The sequence below is a fragment of the Rhagoletis pomonella genome, unplaced genomic scaffold (assembly GCF_013731165.1).
Source record: "Rhagoletis pomonella isolate Grant_MI unplaced genomic scaffold, Rhpom_1.0 Rhpom_scaffold_00001, whole genome shotgun sequence".
Taxonomy (NCBI): domain Eukaryota; kingdom Metazoa; phylum Arthropoda; class Insecta; order Diptera; family Tephritidae; genus Rhagoletis; species Rhagoletis pomonella.
The window spans coordinates 108,007,685-108,030,306 of NW_023458555.1; the positions used below are offsets into that span (position 1 = coordinate 108,007,685).

General features: G+C 34.7%; 1 protein-coding gene and 1 pseudogene across 1 annotated transcript in view; one reads left to right on the top strand and one right to left on the bottom strand.

Moving 5' to 3' along the window:
* LOC118749549 (peroxidase) overlaps positions 1 to 22,622 on the top strand; it is a 573,769-nt gene that overhangs the window by 382,690 nt on the left and 168,457 nt on the right. The gene's annotated exons all lie outside the window — the stretch shown is intronic.
* LOC118750092 lies at positions 15,163 to 15,975 on the bottom strand (annotated as a pseudogene).

The following is a 22,622-nucleotide window of genomic DNA, read 5'->3' on the forward strand; positions in this document are numbered from 1 at the left end:
TTCTTATCAATTTTTATTTTTATTTACGACAACATATGTATTTAACGGTTAAAATAAATTAATAAGTCCCGGCTTCATCGTATTCCCCCGATGTACTACATGATTAAAGGGATGGAATATAGCAGACAGGGCTGCAAACTATACTTAGCTATGAAGTGCCATATTGAGGATAAAGAAGTGCCAAAATGTGCCAAATAGAAAAATAAAACAGCAAAAAAAGGTGTCATTCTTTTTAGTTCTTCCCATTTACAATTAAAATAAGAAAGATATTGCTAAAACAAAAGTCGAATGCCAACCAGTTGTATACACTATACAAATAAGAAAATTTTAGTTGAGAAAAATAAATCCGCAAACGATTTCACAAAATTTTTTTTTTTTTGAAATATTACTATTTTTCAAAAGTACCATTTTGGCACTTTTTGTCAAATTGAATAATTAAGTGCCATTTGAAGTAAAATAGGACCAAAAATGGCACGGTTTGAGCCAAGTTGACAGCCCTAATAGCAGAATGCCCTCTTCTGCAAAAGTGCGCAAAAATTAGCCATAAATTGTCTAACGCATTAATATTAACGCAATACATATGTATATTCATTTCATATCACTGCATTGCCACGTTATTTACCGATATCGCTAAAAGTGTTCTTACACGATATGTATTTGCATGTGTACATGCGACAATGTAAAGATCAAGGCAAATCACTAAAAAAAAAAACGTGGAGAGATTTAGCTGCGAAACCCTTATATTTTGGCCGATGTATATCTGTACTCAGGGTATTAAATACTTTTTACTGATTCTGAAAAAAGTACTTCAATTGACAACATTGTACATGTTTTTAATCTAAAATCAAAATTGAATGGTATGCAGGCTAATGAGACTTGTCAACAGTGTTGCCATTTTAGCCGTTTTCCGGCTAGATTTAGCCGGTTGCGATAGCAAACAGCCGGAGAAATTTCGATTTAGCCGGAAGCCGATTTGTTAGCCGTTTTCCAGAAAAAAATTTGCCGTTTTTAGCCGATTTAGCTATTTGCCTTGTTTTCTTAAATTTCAAATATGTATATATGTTTCCATTTTTGACTAAGTGCCCCAAAATCTGTTAGAAATGGCTACTAGCCTTATCGTGGAGAAAATTTTCATGTCAGGCAGGGTTGTATGAAATTGGGCCGATTTCGCTTATTTTTATTTTAAAAGAAGAAGGGATTTTCTTCATAAAATGTTTGTTATAAATGTCTTAATTTTAAGTGTGAAGTTTTATTCGCAAGCTTAGAAAATAAGAAATTGTTTCACTGTTGAGACACTTAAGATGCGCTTGTGTTTGGATATAGTGCCAACAAACAGAATAAATATTACATGTAGATATTGTCTTCCCAGATAGCGCATATTCAATTCTGACTAAATTACATAACATCATTTTTGCCCACTCCCAAAGGTTTAAGGTAAGGAAAAAATTGATATTTTCAAGCACTATTAACACATATGTATTTTTTTAAACAAATTTTTTGCTGAGAACTTATTTAAATTCCAAAAACCTAACGCCAACTTGAATTAAAAAAACGAAATGTCAAAATGAAAACAAAAGCAAAAGTCTATGGGAGACAACAGGTTTGTTCTTCGAAAATCTAGCGAGAATTATCACTCAAAATATCAGATAGTAAGAAAAAATGCTCCCAAATTCTCTATCAAGTAGATAGATTTGCAAATTTCTGCACGAACGCAAATTTGCAAGTTTCCCTGCCAGCTAGGGTCCACGGTTGCATTTCAAACATAATAAATTTGTACAGAATTTTTAAAGTTCTTTCAGAGGGGCAAAAAACGGGATCTACGTGTATATAACGGGTGATTTTTTTGAGGTTAGGATTTTCATGCATTAGTATTTGACAGATCACGTGGGATTTCAGACATGGTGTCAAAGAGAAAGATGCTCAGTATGCTTTGACATTTCATCATGAATAGACTTACTAACGAGCAACGCTTGCAAATCATTGAATTTTATTACCAAAATCAGTGTTCGGTTCGAAATGTGTTTCGCGCTTTACGTCCGATTTATGGTCTACATAATCGACCAAGTGAGCAAACAATTAATGCGATTGTGACCAAGTTTCGCACTCAGTTTACTTTATTGGACATTAAACCAACCACACGAATGCGTACAGTGCGTACAGAAGAGAATATTGCGTCTGTTTCTGAGAGTGTTGCTGAAGACCGTGAAATGTCGATTCGTCGCCGTTCGCAGCAATTGGGTTTGTGTTATTCGACCACATGGAAGATTTTACGCAAAGATCTTGGTGTAAAACCGTATAAAATACAGCTCGTGCAAGAACTGAAGCCGAACGATCTGCCACAACGTCGAATTTTCAGTGAATGGGCCCTAGAAAAGTTGGCAGAAAATCCGCTTTTTTATCGACAAATTTTGTTCAGCGATGAGGCTCATTTCTGGTTGAATGGCTTCGTAAATAAGCAAAATTGCCGCATTTGGAGTGAAGAGCAACCAGAAGCCGTTCAAGAACTGCCCATGCATCCCGAAAAATGCACTGTTTGGTGTGGTTTGTACGCTGGTGGAATCATTGGACCGTATTTTTTCAAAGATGCTGTTGGACGCAACGTTACGGTGAATGGCGATCGCTATCGTTCGATGCTAACAAACTTTTTGTTGCCAAAAATGGAAGAACTGAACTTGGTTGACATGTGGTTTCAACAAGATGGCGCTACATGCCACACAGCTCGCGATTCTATGGCCATTTTGAGGGAAAACTTCGGAGAACAATTCATCTCAAGAAATGGACCGGTAAGTTGGCCACCAAGATCATGCGATTTGACGCCTTTAGACTATTTTTTGTGGGGCTACGTCAAGTCTAAAGTCTACAGAAATAAGCCAGCAACTATTCCAGCTTTGGAAGACAACATTTCCGAAGAAATTCGGGCTATTCCGGCCGAAATGCTCGAAAAAGTTGCCCAAAATTGGACTTTCCGAATGGACCACCTAAGACGCAGCCGCGGTCAACATTTAAATGAAATTATCTTCAAAAAGTAAATGTCATGGACCAATCTAACGTTTCAAATAAAGAACCGATGAGATTTTGCAAATTTTATGCGTTTTTTTTAAAAAAAAAGTTATCAAGCTCTTAAAAAATCACCCGTTATCTTGTCAGTCCAACTTTCTTCAACATACGTTTCAATTTCTTTGTCGGGTTTACTATATCGACTCTGGTTGAGATTGCATTCCGATTAAGAATACAGTTTTTTTTTGCCGGGTACCTTTCAAATCATTGGAATTAACTAAGTTAATTAAGTAAACAAGAATTAATTTACATTTTTCATTTTAAAATCGCTCCAGTTTGTAAATTTTTAAATTTAACGAACTTGTTCATTCAAATTATTGTCGATAAAAAATCCAACCATATGCTACAATCCTATGTTTTTGCTAATTGAAAATTCTTGCTGGCAAAATTTTTTCCGGCTCGAATTTGTAACTTCTCTCCAAGAAAAAGTCTTTTTACTCGTGATTTATTTAAATAAAACGTGTGAAATTTAGTTGAAACATTTTAGCCAAAAAGTTTTCGTCCAAAAAGTTCTGGCAACACTGCTTGTCAATCTCTTCAATTCAGTACCGATGAGGAAATTGATTAAATTTTAAAAGAAATACGGAAGAATGAGAGGAAGTCCAAATATAGATCATTAATAGATAGCATCAAATCGTTTGATAATAACAAGCGGCTTTCAAATAATGTTGGTGTTTTGAACTTCTGGAATAATTACCCGTTCAAAGAATTATCTGAAAATAGTCTGGTAACATATTATTTAATAAATAGCGAACTGATCGGACAATAAAATAATCTTTTTCTTAACTTTTTCAGATAGCTTGCGTATAATTAATTCAAATTTGACTTTTTAAAAACTACAACCTTTTTAGGCATCTTTCGTCTGACACTCATATTTTAATACAAATTTCAAATAAATAGTTACCTTAACTCAAAATGAATTTGATTTTTTAAACAGGTGGCAGCCCTCTTCCGTGAGTTTGGAATTGATTTTATATATCCCCATAACAAGTTCCAGTACTCTATCTATATTTGAAGTTGGGCTAAATGACACCAGTGTACAAAATTTCATGATAATCGGTTGATTAGTTAACCGCCCTGTTCATAGATGGGTACCTTTTGGATATTCAAATGCAATTTTTTTATAAACTACTGATAGTAACGAGTTAAAGTTTGGGCACCACTTGTAGTTCTCATGTAAATAATAATTAGTTACAATTAGTTATTAAAACTTTTTGATCCAACATTTTCACCAACAATTCACGTCCACCGTTTTCATTGGCACATTCAATTACGCAGCATTTCATAGCACGATTAATAGCAAAACGAAATAAATTTGAAGAACTTTTTCTCTTCACTCCCTAGCGGCAACAACCGGATCAGTGTTGCCACTATAGCTATTTTCCGACCAAATTTGGTCGCTTCTTTTTCATTTGGTAGGTTGGTCGGTAAAGTAAGATTTTGGTCGGAGAGTTGAATTAATTTTTTAAATCCTTAATTAGAAAAATATATTTTTCAAACATCATTTTGCATATAAATATATGCTAATTGTACCTTTTAAACATTTGCCAATCCTGCCTTTAAAAACAATAAACCTAATTGGTTTGGCCACTGATGGAACCAATGTTATGGCTGGAGACTTGGGCGGGCTGAAAACATTATTAAGTGCACAAACCGATTTGTTTTATATAAAAAGCACATGCCACTCACTTCACCTTTGCTTAAGCTACGCTTGTAAAAAATTGCCGGAAAGCATTGAGACACTGTGCCGTAACATATATAATTTATTTTCCTACAGTCCAAAGCGAATAAACGAACTGAAGGAATTTCAGGACTACTGTTCGTTAAAACCCCACAAACTCTTGGGCATATCTCAAACATGATGGCTTTCACTAGAAAGCGCTGTGTTAAGAACAGTTTAGCAATGGGATAGTTTGAAACATTATTTTATTTCCGGCTTTTACGAAGTAAACGGTATGCGATCTGCAGACCTGGATGTGTTGCAAAACCAAATGCTATTTTTTATTTCTATCGTATGTTTTCCCCATAATTAACAATCTTAACAAAGAGTTCCAAGCTGAAAGCTCTCGTTTGCCATACCTATATGTAACTATCAAAGCATATTATCTCTTAATTTTGAGTAACTTTATTAAAAGAGATGCGATCAGTAACATATTAATGTTGATTTTAAAAATGAAAATAATCATGTTAAAATATCTCACATTTTTGTTGGAACGAAAGCTGAGATGTTTATAAAAAGTAATGTCAATTGATCTGGAATCCTTGAAGTTAAAACCAATATATTAAAGTTTTACATAGAGTTTTCGGACCAAATAAATTTAATATATATATATATGAAGATATAAAACTTGTACAAATAATGACGCCAGCTAAAGTAGTTTCTAAAGGTGATTTACCAATTTTACTCTGTTGATAAAGTTTGCCCATCTCATAGATTGCGATCCTGATATAATAACCACGCTCTGGAATTTACTGAGGCTTAGTGAGCTTGAAATTTCCAGCGATCTGGATATTGATATGTTTTGGGAAAACGTCTATCTATTAAAAATGAAATGAATGAAAATAGCTTCATCCATCTCGCCAATTTTGTTTTTAATACAATTTCATCACCACATAGCTCTGCGTCTGCAGAACTCAAATTTTCAGCGCTTTCTTTGATAAAAACTGAACTAAAAAATAGACTTATACGGTTGACAAACGGGCTCGATGGTTTGCATAAACAGCCTTTATTTGCTTTGACTCATGCATTTTCCTCATTAAAATGCACATAAGCAGCCGAACAAATGCATGCAATTTTTGGGAATTAGCTCGGATCCGGGCAATTTTCGTTGACAACACTGGTAAAAACGGTCAGCTGTTGTCTTTTGTACAAGTAAGCAAACAAAGCGCGCGAGTTTCGCGCCCGCGGTAGCCAAGTGGTAAGAGTTACGGGCTACAAACCTGTAGCTTCCAGGTTCGATCCTCGTTTGGAGCGATTGCCGAATTTTTTTTTGTTTTTATTATTTATTTTATATTTTTATTTGATCTATATATTTAATTTTACTTTATTTTGTTTTCATTTGCTTTATTTTATATCTCATTTTTAATTTTACTATCAGTTAATTTAAATTTTTAGAGTTGAATTTTAATAAAAAGTCCACAACAACTAACTGAAAGCAACGCAAAAAAATATAGCACTTATAAAAAAAAAATAATGAAAACGAAATAAATAAAAATTCAATTGGCCGTGGGACTCGAACCCACGACCTTGCGGCTCGTTTGTCCACATAACTGCCGTTTGTTAGGTCAAAATTATTATGTGCATATGTGTGCCAGATTATATGCCTAAACTTTGCCGTCTGTCACAGCTTTTAAGATTGACAGTAGGTAGGTAGGTTGTCGCGGTCGTCTATAAGACACACTTAGGCTCATTGTGATGCCGCATGTTGGGTCAGCAACTCCCAATCCCTCCTAAGACCATTTTGAACTTTGAACGAATTTTAGAAGATCCCCGATTTCGACGCATCTAAGGTCCTCCAAGTTGTCGAAGAATTGCCTACCGAGAGTGGAGAGTCTTCGTCTAGATAGAGCAGGGCATTGGCACAACAGGTGCAGAATCGTTTCCTCCTCTTCTTCATCTTGACAACTTCTACAGAAGTCATGTGAACGTAGGCCAAGTCGATAGGCGTGCTTGCCAATTAGGCAGTGTCCTGTTATGACGGATACTAATAATCTAATATTGGACTTATTTAGACTCAGTAGTAGGCCAGTGCGTTTGTCGCTGAGCACCGGCCATAATTGTTTGGCAGTTTTGCAGGTGATTTCGTCCTGCCACCTTTCGTTCGCTACTTTAGTGAGCCTCTCGGAGATAAGTAGCTTACAAGTTTGCAAGGGTATTCCTATTTTGTCATTTATATCCTCAAAAGGAAGTTTCGTGCCAAGTCGCGCCAGTTCGTCGGCCTTACAATTCCCCTCTATGCCGCAGTGTCCCGGAGCCCATATTACCTTTGGGCGAAATGACTCAGCCATCTCGTTAAGAGATGCGCGGCATTTCATGGCTACCATGGAGGTTGTCGACTGCTTCGTGAGGGACTTTATTGCCGCCTGGCTGTCAGTGAAGATATAGATATCAACTTGGGGTATCATATCACACTTTACCAGTTTCGTGGCCCTGACGATTGCCATCAGTTCAGCTTGAAAAACGCTACAGTGGTCCGGGAGACGAAAGCTGAGGGAGATTCCCAGGTGATGGGAATATACACCTCCTCCAACCCTTCCCTCGAACTTTGAGCCATCTGTGTATACATGGATGGACTCTCCACTACTTACAACGTCATGCTTCCACTCTTCCCTTGAGGGTAGGAGGGTCGCGAACGCTGTAGCGGGTGCAGGTTCCGGAAGATTGACAGTATCAATAGCATAATATTATACAAGGAACTTGTAAACAATAATGACCCGCACTACGTGTGGACAGCTGCTAAAGATTTGCATGTGTAATTAAATGATCTAAATTTACTTTTAAGAAAGTCACCTTATTGGTACATAACATGTACATATGTATATAATTCATACAACCAATAAATTTTAAATGATCTCATCTCTGTACCTAAGACTCTATCTGAATTTATTTATTTCTTGTTTGTTTTAAAATGTACAAAGTGCATTTACATGGTATGAATCTGTTCATAAGCCGTATGAATTTTCCTATAAAAGAAGCACCAACTCTATGAAGAAATTAATGAAAGCGATATATATTTAACAATTTTGACTTATTTTTTTCTAGCTTCGAAACTAGAAGCTTATTTTTTTGTTAAATTTGCTTTAAAAAGGACCTACTGTAGCGCTGCGATAATCCTGAACCCTTCGACCAGGACACTTACCATCCAAATCAAAAACGAAGATACAAGTGAATATGGTGCCAATATATTCCCTGTAAGTACAGTTGCTTTGATTCAGATATTATAAGCAACGTATTATTGTGGCACAATCCGTAGAGCTGAATGATTGATGGTCATGAAATGCTCAAGTTCTGAATTTTTTTAATCATAAAAGAACAAATTTCTCGTGACGGTGACGTACCACCTCTAGCAAATTTCCGCATATCCTACAACGCGCTTCATGATCCATTTTTGCCGTTTTATATAACCTGAAGATAATTTAAGTAGGCTGTCTTAAGTGAAGCCATTCTTAAAGGCTTACCCAACAAGGACTGAAGGAGTGCTTCCCTGCATTCTTCCTAGAAAGGTGTTTCCTATTTACAATTTACGCGAATGTACTTAAATAAATGTTTATATTACTTAGCATTGCAAATAGGCATTTAAAGTCTAAATAAAACTTTTTGATATGAACCTTAAATAAATTCCTTAAAGAAGTATGATTTTTATGAATTAACAAAAACTTTAAAAGAACTTCTTCAGAAGGCGTCCTACAAAAGACCTTCTGAAAGCTCTTTTTTGAGTAGCGAAAGCAGAAGCCCTTCAATTTGTGCCACTCCACAAAAAAGAATGAAGGAGAAAGGAAAGAAAGGCCTTTTTGATAAGAAGTTTAGCTCCTGAAATTATGTATGACCCTTCACCCTTGTACCTGTTCAGGAACTTGCACTTTTTTTGCATTTGCCTGAAAAAAATTGAGATTTTAACCAAATAAACGAAACAGCAAGAAGGTCAGCTCACCAAATATTCAACATGTTAGAAAAAACGTTTCGTTATCAATTTGGCAGAAAGCTTAACCTTTTTTTTCATAGCAGAATCTGCTAAAAATTAGAGGAGTGTCTGCATTCACCATCACTAAAACCAGGACAATTTATGTGTGGACCAGGACACCTGGCAGCCCTAACCTACTGCCAATAAAGCCTTGTGGATTGCTATTTTTCCATATTTGTAATGCTTCCATTTAAACCTTTTTGTGGAAAAACGGTTTTTTGTTCAGAATTGCTTGTTTACGAAACGTTTGGCATAAGTTGAAATCATAGGGATGCCGACTTATCAGTGGATTTTATACTTAAAAAGGCACCAAAATATGTATGCAATACTTCTGCATATCGTCGTTTAAAGTACAAAACCGCGCATCAAGAAAATGCAAAACCTCGTATGTGAGGTTGCCTTAATTTTATAGGAGAGAGTCCTAATTAAAAACGGTTCTCTCTTTTAAACTTTACTATCTCTTCTCCTTATGTCTAAGTATCGATATTTTATTATAAATGGCTAAGTGCTTGATGTCAGGAGCTTCCGGTGACGAAATATCTTTTTTGGTACAAATTTCAGTTTCGAAATTTTGCAGAACCACGATACGCGCTTTTGTACTTTAAACGACGATATACATATTGGCTCTTAAACAATATGTTAGTGTTTGGCCTAGCTTATCCTCCGATATGCGGAGTGCGTGATTTTGTCACACAAAGTAAAGGAAAATTGTATTTTAATGAGAAGCTGTTTCCATGACAGAATACACTCGGAGGTTTACTATTACCAACAGAGGGACAACCACTATTAGAAAAAACTGGGCTTGAACTCAGGCTCTGCGTAATGCTCTACAGCAGCCGCCACTACTTTTACATATATTGCTGGTATATCAAAATACTATCCCGAACTTCGAAGTGTATATATGTAATATAAAAAAGAATGAGAGGTACTATAAGAAAGTGTACCCAAAATTCAGGAGCAAATGAAAAAATGATCATTGAAAATAGTTCACATGTATAAATTAAAATATATAACTTAAGCGGTTACAGCGCTAAACAAAAGGAAAAGTTAGAAAAAATAGCAATGCGGCTGAAGGAAACATGAAGCCGTAAAATGCTTGTTTGTTTCGTTAATTCTCTGCACCTTTTAAGATATGGCACTCTGTTATTTGCAGTAGTTTGCAAATATTCACTAATGGTTCTAAAATCGCAAACATTTTCGTGTGATATTTTGCTTTGATTTCGAATTGAAAATATATTACGATCATATTGTACCGAAATAAGTGCGGTATCCCTGCATTTGTAAAAGCCAGAAAGAAGCATGAACTGTATCAAAAAATTAAAAGGAGAAGTATACATGCCTTCTATAATTTTGACTTATATGTATATTTGGCAAGTCTTTGTGTAAACAACAAAAAATACACATTTTCATTTCTTTGCCAGCTTGGAAAATATAGGCTTACTTTTACGTAAATGTGATATAAAGCTCATTAAAACATTCTGTAATGTCTTGTTTTAAGTTTGTTATCATAGTTTTTTGTATTTTTATTGTCTACTAAACGTGAGTGGCTTCTATTTAAAAAGTTCTAGTACAAAGAATTTCTTTGTTTTGAATTTGTTTGTTTATTGTTTTTAATTTTTAAAATTCATACTTTTGACATGTATGTGAATGGCGGAGTTGCCGCTTTCCTCCTTTTCGGTGGGTTTTTATATTAAAAAGGCATCAAAATGGGCAAAAACCTCCTTGGTATCTCTGCATCTCTTAACTTTTTATGGGAAGATGTATGAAAATCCAACTTTCTATAATTTCATATGCTTAACAGTTTCACAACAGTATCTTTACAGTATCTCCCCATAATTTTTCTTATGAAAAAATGTATTATATGCATCCCACTCGATATCATTGAATTCCTCATTGGAACATGTAGTCCCTCTATTTTAACATATCAACAGCTCTTAGGGCTTCGTACCATGTAAATGCACCATTAATCTTAAATAAATGAATAGTATGCTTCCAGAATGCCTTTTTTGTAATTAAAATTTATTTGGTAGGTTGTAAACGATTTTGGTCGGATTTAAGAAGAAAAGTGGTAGGGGAAAACCTTTTTAGTGGCAACACTGGATCCGGTTCTATAGTGAATCTGTCCTAGAAGCTTTATAGTATAACGGGTGGCAATTTCAAAATGGGTGCGTATCATTGTTCAACGGAAATCCTATATATGTACATACACAGACTTATTTCAGACGAAAGCAATTTGAGTTAAAAGTTATTTTTTTTCTGTCAGGTTACATATTAAATTCAAGTAAAAAAAATAAATTTTCTTTAAATTGCTTTCATGAAACTGGCTTTTAAGGTATTTCGACGTGATTTGTGATTTACCACTGCACAACTCCACCCTGTAGCCGGATTGTTCGCTACAAACCCCAAAAGAATAGCAGGCGCGCCTAACAACATCTAGTTAAATGCCCAACAACCAGGGTTCGGAAACTCTCATTTATGATTATTCGTTTTCATTCATTTATGAGATTTATCGCGATCGATAATATTCCAAATCAATTTTTGCATTCTTTTATCGTGAGTGAAAAATGCAAACAAATTTATCATCAGTGTTGCCGTTTTAGTTCTTTGGTGGCTAGATTTAGCTACATACCACATACTTTTTTTGGCCACATAAATTTAAAATTGCCCCTATCCTTTTTTTAGCCATTTAGAGAATTTATTCATACTTGGCATGAAAAAGTTGTATATGCTTAATTTGTTTTTTTTTTGCAATTATGAAATAGCCCAAGAGCCAGCGACGGCCAGACCTTCGTTATTTTTTAAAGGCTGAAAGCTTCTCTATGTATGCCCCCAACACAGGTAATAACAAACCCAGACTATGAAATTTGGATAGTGGTGGCTTTGGCAAGTACCAGGTAGTAAAGGTGTACAAAATACCACCTCAAATTCGTGATAGTATAAAGTTCAGTTTTTATATATTTTACTCGTAATAACATTAGAAACAACGTCGTTAATTGCCAGACACTTAGCATGGTTCCTACCCCTTGCCAGACACCCTTAAACCATGAAAAATTTAAGTTCTACTTTCGTCATAGTATAAAAGCTGATTTTTATATATGTCACTTGGGGAACTATCAAAAGATGTTTCCTCACTTACCAGACGGTTTTGATAGTTCCTTCATCTTGACAGACGCTTTAAAGGCGTAGGTGCGAGCATGAAAAAACTGATAAAAATTATACTTTGTTAGTTACTTATCGGAGACGGCGGTCCTTACAAGTTGAATTCCAATTTCTTACAAAATTTGTTAATGCCAATGGCTTTTATCTATGCCACAAAGCCTATTTTTGCAAAATTGTATAAGAAATATAAACATAAAATTAGACTAAAATTCTATAAAAAGAGTATATTTGAGAAAAAAATCTTTGAAAAGTTAAAGTTGGTTTTGATGTCCAAGATATTGTTGATATTGGCTGAAAATTAGATGGTTCGGTGGTCAACTCAGGTATCAACGGCATAGCTGGCGGTAAATTGTCTGGAAGTACACTGGTGGAAAATTTTGTCATAAGTCCTGTGAATGCTTGATAGCATTCCCGGTGATAACCACTGTCTGTATATTCATCAGGCAAAATAACATCTTTATATTTAAGGTTATGTTTTTTTTGGCTTTCAAAACAGTTTGACATTTTTTTAATGTCTCCTCAGAAAACAATATTATTTTCTTATCACTTTTTTACAAACGGCTCAAATTAAAAGGTCTTCCATGGTAATATACCATTACAAGTACAGAACCAACCGTGATACAAAAAAACAGCTAGGGTTATTTAAAATTTTTGACGTTTAATAATTTTTTTTAAAGTTTCATAAATTGTGAGCTTTATCATCGGACTTACAGCGCTGGTAATATTAAAACAGTACATTGCAAATTTTTTTTTGTCATATATATGCATAGGCCGATGTGGTGTAATGGTAAGCAGTGCGCGTTCACTCATCAGCACCTGGGTTCAAGCCCTGGTCAAAGCAACATCGCAAAAAATATAGAAAAAGGTTTTTTCTTAACAGCGGTCGTCCCTCGGCAGGCAATGGCAAACTTCCGAGTGTATTTCTGCCATGAAAAAACAGCTTCTCATAAAAATACAATCGCCGTTCGGAGTCGGCGTAAAACTGTAGGTCACTCCGCTTTGTGTGACAACATCAAGGCGCACGGCACAAGTCGGCGGAGAAGCTCGGCCAAACACTAACATATGCATGTGTAAGCGCCAATTTATTATTATTATATTATTATATGCATAATAATATTCTAATTCAAACGGCATATGGATCCATAATCTAGGATCCAAAATTAAAGTTACGTGTCTCGGCGTTTTTTGGGTAATTTGGAAACTTGAAATATTCCCTACAGTGTTATAAAAATAATTTTTCCCTCCTATGGTAAGCAATAAGTTCTTAATACAATATCGAAATTTTAATTAAATTTAATTTAAAAAAAGTCCGTAAGGTTCCAACACATAATTAAGTAACTTATTAGATTTTATTTTGTGGACATGGACATTTTATTCTAAAGATTTTTTTCTCAAATATACTCTTTTTATAGAATTTTAGGCTAATTTTATGTTTATATTTCTTATAAAATTTTGCAAAAAATAGGCTTTGTGGCAAAGCGAATAGCCATTGGCATTCACAAATTTTGTAAGAAATTGGAATTCAACTTGTAAGGACCGCCGTCTCCGATAAGTAACTAACAAAGTATAATTTTTATCAGTTTTTTCATGCTCGCACCTACGCCTTTAAAGCGTCTGTCAAGATAAAGGAACTATCAAAATGGTCTGGCAAGTGAGGAAACATCAGCTTTTATACTATAACGAAAGTAGAACTTAAATTTTTCATGGTTTAAGGGTGTCTGGCAAGGGGTAGGAACCATGCTAAGTATCTGGCAATGAACGACGTTGTTTCTAATGTTATTACGAGTAAGATATATAAATACTGACCTTTATACTATCATGAATTTGAGGTGGTATTTTATACACCTTTACTACCTGGTACCTGCCAAAGCCACCACTATCCAAATTTCATAGTCTGGGTTTGTTATTACCTGTGTTGGGAGCATACATAGAGAAGCTTTCAGCCTTTATAAAATAACGAAGGTCTGGCCGTCGCTGGCTCTTGCTCTATAAGAGATGAATTTTTAAACTAAGAAAGACTGTCGTTGTTATTGTATAAAGCTTTTATGTAAGTCTGGCAATGCTTTTGTGTAAGTTTAGTCTGGCAATGCTTTCATATTTTGACAGTTCATTATGGTAACGTAAGTTTGTCCTTGTCTTGCATATTGCCAAAATTGCCAAACGTTGTAAAAAAATGCTATAAAAGCCGACACTTTGCTTAAGCTCGTTTATTTGTGTTCTGGCGATCAGGAGCTCAGTATATCCAGTAAACAAACTTAGCTGTTTTTTTCGCCAAATTTGGTCCCCATAAAGGTCTAGTGTTGCAAGCAACACTTTTTCGGCAGTTAGGGTGTTGTGCAGCTATTTAATGTGGTGAAAATTATTTATGCACTGGAGAAATTTATTCACATGGAATTGGAGATAGGGCTGATAGATTTATTTTAAATAAATTGTGAATCTGCGAAAATATCTTTTCAGCAGATGAATATACTTTTTAACTTTTTTCCCGAAAATTTACATACAGGCTCGAAATTATGCGAGGAACATTCAAATATCGTCGCTTGGATGGAAAATTGCCGGAAGCGTCATTTTGACAATTTGTAGTTATAGATGCAGTTATATATTTTAAAGTAAGATATTTCGATTTTTTGTTAACTGGTTTTTGGATATCTTCTTTAATTTCTGAGTAATTGACTAAAATGTTTTCGGCTATTGGGCACAAATTGCGTTAGTATTGCTGTCGTACTAAACTAATCAAGATCTTTCAAATAGAGTTACCTGTTCTTCTTTAGTTTCCGACATATTCAGCCTAATCATGAGTTTCATTTTCTAGAACCGGGTCACTTTTTCGTTTGCGTGTATTCACTGAAGGTGGATGAAAAGATTGTTGGCGAAATTTTGTTCGGGCGAAACTCACGATTAGGCTGATTAGTAAAAAGTATCGTTAATTTATAAAAAATTGTTATCACATTTTGGCGTATATCATTAAAACTTACTGCAAATTTTTTGACAAATGTTTACGACAAAATGTTATTAAACTCATAAATGGCTGACACTAAACTAACAAAATAAGATAATTTAAGAATTTCGTGAACTAGTACATAGCATTCCGAAAAGTACATAGTTACCGAAAGTAACTTGTGACAATCTTTTATCCAGGCGACGATATAACATTTAGCTAAAATATGCATCTAAATAAATTATAATTGTCATTATTTTCTCAGTTGGAGTATATGCATTTTGAAGATGTGCCAAATTAGATTGTCGCCTTAAATACAAAAAAAAAACAATTCCTTTAAGCCATCTTGCGCAGCAGTTTGTTGATCTTATGCTCACGGCTACCGAAATCACCAACCTCAACGTAGTGATTAGCCTTCTTGCGCCAGCCTCGGGTTTATGTATTGAGCTTGAATGGCATCAGGAAGTTGGAGGCTTTCTTGAAGTGGGTTCCAACAGTAAATATTTCGTGCGCCAAATAATCAACGCACTGAATTTCGTGCGCTTTGCGTAAATTGCGTTCGATCACAAAGCTGTCAGAGATTGCGACACGTTGATGGTTGTGCTTGACAATTCCACGTTTGTACATCAATTCACGAACTGATTTAAGATTTGGATAACCCCATATAGGGTTCGGCATACATAGCATATTAATGGTTGCCTTGTTCAATTTGATGAACAAACCGTGGCTAATGTGGCGAAAACGGAACTACAGTAAAACTTTACGCGCATTTGGTGCAACTTCGTTGATACCGCGGATACGGATCACAAAAGCCAATATGGATTTTTTAGGCACGTAGAATTGGCCGCGTTTTTTTGCCACACGGCGCAACTTCATCTCACGGCGTCCATCACAGAGTTTTCTTGTTTGATATTTCTCAGCATCCACCAAGTTTTCACGTTTACGGATTGTAATCGCAGCAGAGCGCTTTAGTTTACGCTTGATCAGGGTAGCAATTTACTGACCTGCTTCTCGCTGAACTTCAGCTTCGACTCAGGGACAGGAGGCAGCTTCCTGGATGGTTGTCTGCCCTTTGCTTGCGGTTTCTTACCGGCCGTGATGGCAGTCAACTTAACTTGTTACTTAGCACATTGAAAACATCGTAAATGAGCCACTCGATTTATAATTTTCTATTAAACGATTTAGTTAAATACTTTTTAATACATACCTTGTTTGCTACAATATATAATAAATGGAACTTCGTGAGGATAAGATTGACTAATCAGAAAAGTGGGCGTCTGGTCAAGACTGAAAGTAAAGAAAAGCAGAAAGAATAATACATATACATTTTTTATTTCTTTTAAATGTTTCGATTCGCCATTATAAGGATATTAATAAGAAACCAAAATTATACACACGTAAATAGAATAACAACATATACAGTGCCGAACAGAAGTATTGGCACAGTGAATTTTTCGCAATATATGCAAAGTTCTTTGTTCTAATTTATTTTCGATAATTTTTTATAAAAATATTGTTCATTGTACACCAGAAAATATAATAATAAAGTCTCTAAACTTTGTGCAAAACTCAAGAAAATTCATTAAATTTGCACACTAATTTGCAACTTTTTATTCAGATTTTTTAGAAAAATTCAAAGTATGCAGTTTTATAGCCCAAATTTAGTATAACAAAGTGCAAGTTTCAAGTCGCTACAAAATCGCATTGATTTTTGGTAATTTTTTTTTCACGCATGTTCTTCCATACAAAGTAATTCGACAATTATTTTTTGTATGGAGAAAATGAGCAACACCTTCCACTAAAAAAATTGCCAAAAATCAACGCGATTTTCTGGGGACTTTAAACTTGCACTTTGTTATACTAAATTTGAATGGGCTATAAAACTGCATACTTAGAATTTTTCTAAAAAATTTTAATAAAAAGTTACAAATTAGTGTGCAAATTTAATGAACTTTCCTGAGTTTTGCACAAAGTTTAGAGTTTTTATTATAACGTTTTCTGGTATAGAATTAACTATATTTTTATAAAAAATTATCGAAAATAAATTAGAATAAAAAACTTTGCATATATGGCGAATAATTCACTGTGCCAATACTTTTGTTCGTCACTGTATATATGGATGTATGTATTACTTAGAAGAAAACTCATTAAAACGAAGGGCTGCATTTCATATCCGCGCACACATACATATGTATGTATATATGTATGTATCTATACCCTGCAGCGGAAAGTACTAGTACAGAACTAGTGAATTCACCAGTTTTCGGCAGTCGAATACCGGACCTCGGAAATCTACCACCCAGCTTTCTACTGTCACAATTAACATGGAGTTGTCCTAGGAGGTGACAATTTACTCCCGCTGCGTAACTTGTTGCCTGTAAAAGTACCAGTTTTTTTCGTTGTGCACTTCACAGATCCTTTTTCATAATTCAAAAAAAAAAAAGAAAAAAAAAATTTTTTAATTATATGTACTGCATATGCATAGTGCGATTTGAACTTGGACACTTTCGGCCGCAACTACCCAGCTAGCAGAGAAACGTACTTTTGCCAACAGTGCAGTTTTCGTACATTTTTCGTATCCGCAAACGTTCAGAAAACGATTTCCATATTTGTTAATTTTTCGTATCCGAAGAATGTCATCTTATTTCAAAACAATAATTTTAAAATATTTGTCCAAACTGAGCATTTGAAAACATGTATACGTATTCGCCAGTAGCTGAGTGTACAGAAAAGTGTGCTACTATTTGGTAGCTTTTAAGAGGTCCCAGGTTCGCATTCCGTCAGAAGCAACACATTAAAATTAGTCATTCAAGTTGAAATAATTGCTGAATCTTAAATTTGTGTTTTGTTTGGTTTCCTGTACCTATGAACAAGTTTCTGTGAAGTTCATAATGAAATCGAAAAATTGAATCAGACAAATTTCAGGAAAACAGCCGAAAGCGCATCCGTTTTACAACCATTTTCGATAGTTTTCTGCACATACGTTTCGGATGAACACTTAAGTGGGAGAACTGGTCTGAAAAACGTCCGAAAACGGAATCGGAAAACGGATGTAACATCAGGTTTTTTTACGAAATTGTTTCCATTTTCGGATACGTTCTGGCTGGGTAATTGTAGCTAGCATATTTGCGCACAGTGTTGCCATTTTAGCCGTATTCCGGCTAGATTTAGCCGGTTGCGATAGCAAACAGCCGGAGAAATGTCGATTTAGCCGGAAGCCGATTTGTTAGCCGTTTTGCAGAAAAAAATTAGCTGTTTTTAGCCGATTTTGCTACTTGCCTTGTTTTCTTAAATTTTAAATATGTAAATATATATGTTTCCATTTTTGACTAGGCGACCCAAAATCTGTTAGAAATGGCTACTAGCCTTATCGTGGAGAAAATTTTCATGTCAGGCAGGGTTGTATGAAATTGGGCCGATTTCGCTTATTTTTATTTTAAACGAAGAAGGGATTCTCTTCATAAAATGTTTGTTATAAATGTCTTAATTTTAAGTGTGAAGTTTTATTCGCAAACTTAGAAAATAAGAAATAGTTTCCCTGTTAAGACACTTAAGATGCGTTTGTGTTTGGATATAGTGCCAACAAACAGAATAAATATTACATGTAGATATTGTCTTCCCAGATAGCGCATATTCAATTCTGCCTAAATTAAAAAACACAATTTTTGCCCACTCCCAAAGGTTTAAGGTAAGGGAAAAATTTATATTTTCAAGCACTATGTACACATATGTATTTTTTTAAACAAACTTTTTTGCTGAGAACTTATTTAAATAAATTCCAAAAACCGAATGCCAACTTGAATTAAAGGAACCAACACTGAAGTGAGTCAAAATGAGAATAAAAGAGCACAAATTTCTATATAAAGCAAAACTCCCTGGGAATCCTACGAGACATCTGCCGGTCATATGACCGGTCATCTAAATGGGAGATCTGCAGTCTTGTGGCATCATATTTTACATCAGAATTGAAGGGATTTCTGAAAAATCTGACCAGTTCTTTTGTGTAACTGTGATTTTGCATCCCTTGTCAACATATGGCCTCGGTTGATGTTAACTTAAGGTCGTTGTTTTACTGCCTTAAAATTGAAGTGAAATTTTCACAGCGTTTTTTATGTGTATTGGTTTCTATTTGAGTGTATTGAGAATCGGTCAGTCTGAAAAGGCTTTGTAGGGAAGACAATAGGTTTGTTCGTCGAAAATCCAGCGAGAATTATCACTCAAAATATCAGATAGTAAGAAAAAATGCTCCCAAATTCTCTCTCATGTAGAGAAACTTGCAATTTTCTGTACGAACGCAAATTCTTATAGAATTTTTAAATTTTTATAGAATTTTTAAAATTCTTTCAGAGGAGCAAAAAACAGGATCTACGTGTATATATCTTGTCAGTCTGACTTTCTTCAACATACGTTTCAATTTCTTAAGAATACAGTTTTTTTCCGAGTACCTTTCAAAGCATTGGAATTAACTAAATTAATTAAGTAAACAAGTATTAACTTACATTTTTCATTTTAAAATCGATCCAGTTGTAAATTTTTAAATTTAACGAACTTGTTTACTCAAATTATCGTCGACAAAAAATCCAACCATGTGCCACAATCATATGTTTTTCCTAATTGCAAATTCTTGCTGGAAAAATTTTTTTCGGCTCGAATTTATAACTTCTCTCCAAGAAAGAGTCTTTTTACTCGTGATTTATTTAAATAAAACATGTGAAATTTAGTTGAAACATTTTAGCCGTTTTTAGCCGGTTTTATTTGCCAATTTAGCCGGTTCGTCCAAAAAGTTCTGGCAACACTGTTTGCGCACTCAGCTACAGGCACAACAGAGAACGTATATTTATAGAGAAGGTCCAAGAACGAATCAGCGTGGAAACTGTGAAATACCAACAAAACTGGCAAAGCGCATTTTAAGAGTGGCCAGCCAGATACAATCGAATTTTAGCAGAGCCCAGCCAGAAGCAAAATCAATTTAACAGAAATTGTCTCATCAAAGCAAATGCATGTTTTTCTTGTTAGACGCGAAATGTTCACGGCTTTTTACGTTTTTACAATGCTTTTATTGTTCTTTAAATTGGTTAATTATTTAAAATAAATGCATGCATAGGTCGAAATATGTAATACCTATAGGTATTGTGTACATGCATATGTATGCGAGAGATACAATTTTGTGAATCTAAAATGTGAAAGTTATGCAAATATGTAGTATGCAATTGGCAAATTCGTTGGTGATTTGCCGTCGGCATTTGAGTTGAAAAAATCGACTTTAACTTTTTTACCGATTTATATGGTAGATGCTATGCTATTTTCAATGCAACAAACCACAGTTTTCTAGCTGCCTTAGTTTTTCCCCAAATTCGCTTTAAAGATGGACACTTTGACCAAAAAACGCAAATGCGCACTTTGGTGATTTGATGTCGGCATTAAAAGCGAAGAAAATCGGCTTTTATATTTTTAACGATTCTAATGGTAGTTATAGGTACGCTATTTTCAATGCAACAAACTGCAGTTTTCCACCTGCCTTAGTTTTCTCACACATCCAGTTCAAAGATGGATACATTGACAAAAAACATACAAATGCATTGATTGCACTGCACGCGTTAACTTCCAAGTTGTTTTTGTCGAAAAGTTATTTATATTGAGAAAACCTGTGGATTATCATTTTTCACTGCTATACTCGTATTATATGTAAATAATGGGACATATTCATAGTTAAAATAAAGTCGACACTAAAGTTAGTTACAGCTTTTTCATATCACTTTCAGTGGACTAGGCATCTGTGAAAAAAAGATGCAACTAACTTTCTTCTTATTTGGGACTGACAAACTTAAACTTAGAGTAGACTTTATTTCATATACGAATATAGTTTTGGAGTCAAATGAAAATGCATTTCGCCATGCATACGTATGTACATACGTACTCCATTAACTGATGACGTTTTTACATGCATACATATATATGTATGTATGTGCATATTACTGCCAAAATACTGCGCACATACACACAAATGTACATATTTACAACTGACGGCAGCATACATACATATGCACATAATTACACGCATACTCAAATCCAACAATAACTATTTCTTTCATAACCGCATGCGCGTATTTCTCAAGGCCAAGTAAATTCATTCATAAAAATAACCGCAGCACATCTCCCCGCAAATTCATCACCTACAAGCTACCGACACAAAAATTCTAAAATCTTAAAATGAAGAAATCTCGGCCAGCCAAGTGAAAAGTGGCAACTATTTCTCTATATCCAGTAAAATAAGTTATCTCGAAATTTGGAAATTGTTGGTAATTTTTGGCAAAACACTCTATTTCTATGTTCCATATCAATATTTCAATCATTAACTAGTTTTTGAGATGTAATTTTAATAAACATTAAATAAAAGTGTACGTTTTCTGCAGGAAAATACATTGATTTTTTTTTAATTAAATCAAAACTTCTAAAATCACAAAAATATGTGGTTTTATCGGAAGTTCACAGATGTAACTTGGCAACTTAGCTCGTTTTCATATTTTTCGGTCCGAAATTGTAAAATTTTTGTCCATGACGCGCCACAATTTTTGTACAGGTGGGTCAATGTGGCTTGAACAAAATTTATATACACAATATTATGTACACAATACCTATGTACATATTACATATTTCGACCTATGCATGCATTTATTTTAAATAATTAACCAATTTAAAGAACAATAAAAGCGTTGTAAAAACCCTAAAATTCGTCAACATTTCGCGTCTAACAAGAAAAACATGCATTTGCTTTGATTTCTGTTAAATTGATTTTGCTTCTGGCTGGGCTCTGTTAAAATTCGATTGTCTCTGGCTGGCCGCTCTTAAAATGCGCTTAGCCAGTTTTGTTGGTATTTGACAGTTTCCACGCTGATTCGTTCTTGGACCTTCTCTATAAATATAAGTTCTCTGAAGGACGGTTGGGGAAGCAAGACGCCGCAGTTCATTTGTTGCAGAAGTCGTTTGACTTGTTGCTGAAAGCCATTTGTCTTGTTGCCGAAAGCACGACGAATGTTGTAAAGCAGACCTGGGCGTATACATACACGCTCTGCTTTAGAAGGCAGCGAAACCCAGTAAAATCGGTTGTATGCATTCATGAAGTATGCAAGCTGTACGAGTGATTCAGTGTGAACAATTCATGCATAGTCATAAATTTCCACAAATAAATTCAAATTCTAGCGAATTGCAAGCGGGAACACGTTTTTGTTGTTTTGAGTACATTTTTTGATAAATTTGAAGTGGAATTTTTGTAATACATATATTCAGTCTTGTACAAAAATTGTAGTGCACGGACGTGTTGTGCGATAATATTTTCAGCACTTACGAGCTTTTATACGCATTTGCATATGTAAATGCTACTTTTTGGTATGAATTTTTCTAAGTTCTGTATAAACTTTGAAAGTGTGATTTATATAGTTTTTGTTAAAGCATGAACCATGATTTTATAAGAAAATATCAAAAAAATACTAGCTTGAAAAACATCAAAAATATTAAAAACGAAACACCATTCTTCCATTTTTGCCCGTCACTGTAGGTATGTATGTACATTAGGGTAGTCCAAAAACAGCAAATTCGGAATTGTACTGCTCTCACCCCCTAGGATTGCTCTATATCGAAAAAAGTATACCCCTGTTTTTTTATTTTGAAATCAAAAAATATTTAGAGGTCGCTCAAAGCGCTCAAAGTTTTCCATGTATTTTTATATGGGAAAAATACAATTTTTTGTAGAAATGGTATAGAATTCTTGAAAATCAATATTTTTCGAT